Here is a 6,760-nt window from a genome sequence, read left to right as displayed (position 1 = left end):
TATATCAGGACTGTGCAATTGGCACAGGACAGAGCAGATTTTAGGGCTGTTGTACCTAGGGTTGCTATGAGTCACAAGCGACTCTATGGCACATAACAACAACAACAACAAAACAACAACATGAAGCTGTTGTACCTAGGGTTGCTATGAGTCACAAGTGACTCTATGGCACATAACAACAACAACAACATGAACCTGTTGTACCTAGGGTTGCTATGAGTCGCAAGCGACTCTATGGCACATAACAACAACAACAACAACATGAACTTTGATATTTTTCCTGTACAGGGGCTTCAGGCCTTTGTGTTTTGTGCTCAACTCAAAGGCAATCAACAATAATAAGATAGTTTGTTAACTTCTTGTTCTTGTGGTTAGGTGTTGCCTTCGACTATGGTATGACTCACAGGTACCCTACGAACAACAGATCTAACTTTTGACCTATCCTGTGCCTTTTCTACCATCTCTGATACACCTGAACCCATTCTAGCAATCACTGTGTCAGTTCATCTGGTTGAGGATCTTCCTTTCTTTTGTTTACCCTCCACCTTTCAAAGTATAATATCCTTTTCCAGTGAATAGCCTCTCCTAGCAACATGTTTCCATTATGAAAAAGGAAGTTTTGCCATCTTTGTCTCCAAGTTGCACTCCAGCTGGACCTTTTCTAAGACAAACCTGTTTGTTCTTTTGGCTGTCTATGGAATACTCAGTACTTTTCTGCAATGCCACAACTCAAAGCCGTGATAGTTCTGTCATTTTTATTCATTGTCCAACTCTCAGATTCTCACTCACCAAGTGATTGAAAAGCCTGACTCAGGCACACCTTAGTCTTCAAACTGACAACACTAGTCTACAGTGTTTTGGAGAAGTGCCTGATAGCTAACTTACCTAAAGTATTATATCTATTTTCTTCTAACTGCTTGTACCAACGGTATTGATTTTGGATCCAAGCAAGATGAAATCAATAGAACTTTCAATCCATTTTCTATCTGACACATGTTTCTCACTGGTCTAGTTGTAAAGACCTTTGTTTTCTTGATGTTAAGATGCAATCCATAATGAAGGTTATAGCCACTTGTGTGTCAAAGGTCTAAAGTTTCACCCATGACGGGCAGGTCGTAGCACAGTGCTACGTTACAGTCTAGGAAGCAGGAGTGACCACCCACTTCTAAAACAACAGACCTATGGAAACCCTATTAACTGGTGGCTTAGTGGTAAGGAATTGTGCTATGAACTCAAAGGTTCATGGTTCGGATTCACCAGATGTTCTATGGTAGAACGTTGACAATCTTCTGTGTGATTAACTGCCTCTGAAAATTCACTGAAGTGTCAACTATAGATTGGATCACACTTTTTTTTTTTTGGTTCAGACTCTTAACACTCAGGAATAGCTTTTGAATTCATTAACAAGTGAATATTCTTAAATATGTATTATTTTTCTAGATGTTTAAATGATAACTACACCACTATAACAGTAAGTTACAAATGAAACCAGCAAAGTAGCATGTATTAAATATTTCTAGTGGTAAGAAGCTGTACTACAATCTCAAAGGCACACAGTGTGAATCCACCAGCTTCTCTGTGGGAGAAGAATGGGTAATCTCTTCCCCTGTGATTAACTGCCTCTGAAAATCTGCTTGGAGAGTCTGCTACGGGTCAATTCTGACTCAACACTGTACACAATAACAACAAAGTCAACAATATCAACAGCTTCATCTTGCTTGGATCCACAATTAATGCCCTTGGTACCAGCAGTCAGTAAATAAGGAGACACATTGCACTGGGAAAATCTGTGGTTGGGGACCTCTCCAAATTATTGAGGACTAGTAGTATCAGTTTGAGGACTAAGATGCATCTGACTCAGGCCATAATCTTTCCAATTACTTGCAATGCATCATAGAGCTGGACAGTGAATAAGGAAAACAGAAAAAGATTTGACGCGTTTGAGCTGTGATGTTGGAGAAGAGCACTGACTACCCCATGGACAACCAAAAGAATGAACAGATAAGTCTTGCAGAGGGTGCGGCTGGTGTGGTCTATGGAGGCAAGAATGATGAGGCTTTTCCTCACATACTTGTTGATATTCCTTGGATAGGACATGATGTTGGGAAAGGTGGAGAGTTGCCAAAGAGAGGAAGAACCTCAACCAGCTGGATTGACAGGGTGACTCCTGCAATGGGCTTTTGTGTGTTGGAAAGTGTGAGAATGGTGCAAGATAGAACAGGGTTAAGATTTTTTTGTTCATAGAGTCACTATGAGTCATATTCAACTAGACAGCATCTAACAACAACAACGTTTCAGGCAAAGTAATCAACATATCAGATATGTATGTTAAGAGTCCATATGAATGCACTTGACCCCAGATGAGATGAATTGATACAGAAATGGGGGCAATGGGATCAGAATTAGTAAGAATGTTCAGAGCTGCTGAACATCAGGTCGCTATGGGTTGCAAGTGACTTGATAGCACACAACAACAACAACAATAATGAAAATAATAATAATAATGTCTAAATTTTTTAAAAAACAGAAAATGAAGGTGTGGAGAAATCAAGCATTTCATTCTATTAGTAATTTTATATATATTTCTAAACAGCTAAAAAAAGTAATTTTACTCTTAATAGAGTTGGGTTTCCCACACTCAAACTCTTGACATTTTTTATGACTAAGTCAAAAACATGTTCTAATCATAAACATTCCCCTCTCCTATTTGTGATTCCCCCACCCCCACGCCACACACACACACTTCCCCAGGCATAAAATTGCATGAGATGATTCTGGTAAAATTTAGCTCTAAATTTGGCCAATACAAAGAGGGACAGGGAAATAGCTAACTGCTCCATAATATGTCTGTGAAGTTGATGATGTTTATGGTAATGATGATAAGGGCAATAAACAAAAACAAGTTTTGTAAATTCTAAGCAAAGCTGTTTCAAATACATTTCCACAAAAAAAATTTCTGTAATATACCCTTTCTATTAGCAATAAAATCACTTTTTTATTCCCTTGAAATATAGTACTTGTGTAAATGTGTGGAGGATGGAAGAGAAAGGGAGAGGCATAAACAGCTGCTGTATACCAGGTAAAATGAAATTGCTTTAGTGGGTGGGGGGGCAGCAAAAGGAGTAGAAGGCTACAAGGTAAGACACATGGTCAGCTTTCATAATGACTCAAGTTTAATGGCTGAAAACAAGCTGGAAACACACAGTGGCTGTCAGAGGAAAATCCACAACCATCAGAGAATTGGCGCTCATTGTGAAGAAAAACTCCATGTATTCTTTTAGAAGCAATAACAACTAAGTCCATTTTAATTTATGTAAAACTCATCTTACTTTGCTGACTTTTAAAACCATTCTTGTACATATTGATAACAACATTGTGCATAGCATACTATCTTAACACAAAGAAGAGTGATGTTTATATAAATTCTTTTAATTTTACCCCATCACTTTAATTTTTTTAGAAAATTTCTCACCAGTTTTCTTTAAAAAATAATAATCTTATTCTTCAAATCCTGAAGAAACAAGTAAAGACACTCTATTCTGTATGATACTTACTAGAAATACATACTGTTGATAATTGGATGACAATGGAGTAAAATTACAGATAAGATATGAGCTGTTTAGGCTGGAATAGAAATTATATTTAGAAACATAATAAGGTCACGGTCAAATCCATTCCATAGCAAAAGAGGATATGTAGCTTTTGACAAGAATTTTCTGTTATGTTTGTGAATAATTGCTAAAATCAGCTTAAGTCTAGGCAAATCCAAATCATTCATTCTGATGGAGACAGTTTCTCCTTGAAATGATAAATAACATTCCTCCTAAAAATAAGTTCTCGAGAAGAAGGAAAGGAGACCAAAGGGCAAATAACTATGACTGAGAAGATGTGATAGAATCTGTTAGATTTTTTTAAAGTATCAAAGGGAAGATAATGTCCTGCTAAAAAGGCACATCTAAATCAGGCCAACAGATAAGTTACGAGCAGCATACTCATCTCTCACTTGTTCTGAGACAAATTTTAGAAAGATGGGGTGTGTGTGTGCGTGTGTGTGTGTGTGTGTGTGTGTGTGTAATCATATTATCTGTGTAATTGACAATAACACCTATTTATTTTATGTGATTTATTTTTTCTTCAATGAGAAATGTCTACATTTATATGATAAAATGATTCCTCTCCTTACTCTCACTGAAAGGTTTGGAAAAATTCTCTGCGCCAAGCCTTTTAACTCCTGTTTAATTGGCAAATGGGCCAAATCATGTTTTCAATTGCAGTCTGAGCTCTCTATATTCATTTTAAGAGGCATTGTCTTCAAGACAAATAAAACATTAGTTGAAAGTAACAAAATAAGTGGCTTTTAAATGGTTTTTCCCTCTATGAATGCAACAATCACATTAACAATAAAAAGGAAATGCAAAGGATCCAACAGTTTGTCTTGTTAAGGACTATTCAAAATGTCATGGAAAGTCAAATAAAAAGGAGCCTGTGATCTGATTCCCTGAGAGGTACTTGCAAGTTTCACTATGGCATTTACTGACAGCATAACACTGTGCTGAGGGAGCAAAGACCTCACAAACCAACCACATTTGTTGCCAGTCTTGACTTTTTGTTCTCTATCCTCTAGTTTTTCTTTTTTTTTCTTTTTAAATAAAACTGACATAGTAATAAATTTTCAAAGAAACCTTGGACTGCCAAAAATAAGCATACAAGTGATAAAAATGTCTTGCTGAGGGCTGCTTAACTTTTTTTTTTTTTTTAATTTTAAACACAATCATCATCCAATGTCAGTTGAAGGCTTGAATGAAAGTGACAGGGAATGGCAAAGGACATGCTGACAAAGGTGATCGATCAGAACTGGTCTTGACAAAGACTGTGGCAATATAACAATAGAAACTGATCCTCAAGGAATGTGGCTATAAGACAATAAAAACAGACTCTCAAGGAATGTGGCAAAACAACAGCTTGTTTCACCAAAAACAATTAAAGGCAAGCATGAGGGCCCTGGAGTAGAGTCATCTGGAAATGGATGCCACTCCTGCTTCCAAGCTTGTTTGCATCAGGAGTTTCACCAAACACTGTCCACCATGGGTAACAGTACTCGGCTTCACAGCAACTGCGAGTTAGATCTGTATAGCAAGTGGACATACCAGGGTTACATGACCTAGAAGAATGTTTCACCAAAAACAATTAAGGAAAAGATGAAAGAGATGGCCAGTCACTGTATTCTTTAGAAAGAATGCACCATCAGCTGTTTAAACGCCACTCCCTGCTAACAAAAGATATATAAACCCTTTTGTAAGATAAAAAATGAGTCAATCTGTACTGACCTGTTAATAGTCTGTTATGAATGTCTAATAAACCTCAGTTTCTTTCTCTTGCTCTCACTTGGAATTGGTGTCTTTCTTGTATTTCCAAGTTAGAACTTTCTAGATCTTACTGGAAGAGGCCCCTGGACCTCTTTTGGAAATCATCCCCTTGACAAAAGTATAAATTAAAAGGATCTGAGTACATTTTTGACTCACAGCTAATTCTCCTTTGAGTTCCTAAGGCTGTAAATCTTTCAGGAGGAGATTGCCCAGGTTTCTCCTATGGCTAGAAGGTAGATTGAAATCACCAGAGAAATTCAGACTTCCGGTTAGCAGTGTAACTTTTTTATGGACTATTTACTAAAAACTGTTGTACTCTCTAGTCAGAATCAATTCATAGCTGGCCCTTTTCAGAGACTGAAAAATTGTCAGGAGGAGATTATTAATGAGTCTCCCACTGAGCAGCAATTAAATTCAAACCACAGGGCTTAGGTTTGGTAACATAACTCTTTATCAACTAGGCCACCAGAGCTCCCTCAACCAGAAGTATTTTTTATTTTTTTTTTAATGATTCAGTAAACAGATTCAGACATAATTTTAAAGTTATAATTTACAAAAAAGTTAATGAGTTTAGGGCAAATGAGTATGATTTTACGCAATGAATTATATGTGACTATATAGTGTTACCATTAATGGCTGGTTAACTGATGCAGACAGAGAGTGGGGAGGAGCTCCCCGATTAAAACAAGCTTGGAAGGAGGAGTGACATCCACTTTCATAATAGCTCGCCTCCAGAAAACCTGTGAATCTGGAGAGAGGATGAGAGACACCCAAGCGTTGAGGACTCTCCTTCATAGGGTCGCTATGAGTCGCCTGCAACTTGACAGCACTTAACAACAACAACAACAAATATAGTGTTACTGGAGGGGGACAGCAATCCTTGAGCTTTTGGCCAAGAGTGGAGGTCTGCTCTAATCCACAACATAAACAATCTTCCCAGTATCCTGAAAAACCTACCACCAGGAGAAGATAAAATAGATGAATGGGACCTTCAAAGAATCAAATCCCTAAGCACATCCAAAAACTTCTCCAACAGGGTAAAAAGGGAAGCCACAGACTGGGAAAAAGTATTTGGTAATGACATATCAGATAAGGGACTTATATTCAGAATTTATAAAATACTTGAGCACCACAACAAGATAAAGGTAAAGAATCAGATAGAAAAATGGGGACAGGATATGAACAGACACTTCACCAAAGAAGACATTCAGATGACTAAGAAGCATATGAAGAAATGTGCAAAATCCCTAGCTCTAAGAGAGATGCAAATCAAAACAATTATGAGATATCATCTCACCCCAGTCAGAATAGCAAAATTTAACAGAACAGCAAGCAACAAATGCTGGCGAGGTTGTGGAGAAACTGGAACCCTTATTCTCACTGTTGGTGAGAGT

The sequence above is a fragment of the Elephantulus edwardii genome, unplaced genomic scaffold (assembly GCF_000299155.1).
Source record: "Elephantulus edwardii isolate Elephantulus edwardi_28Jun2011 unplaced genomic scaffold, EleEdw1.0 scaffold00128, whole genome shotgun sequence".
NCBI lineage: Eukaryota > Metazoa > Chordata > Mammalia > Macroscelidea > Macroscelididae > Elephantulus > Elephantulus edwardii.
This window is presented reverse-complemented; position numbering follows the sequence as displayed.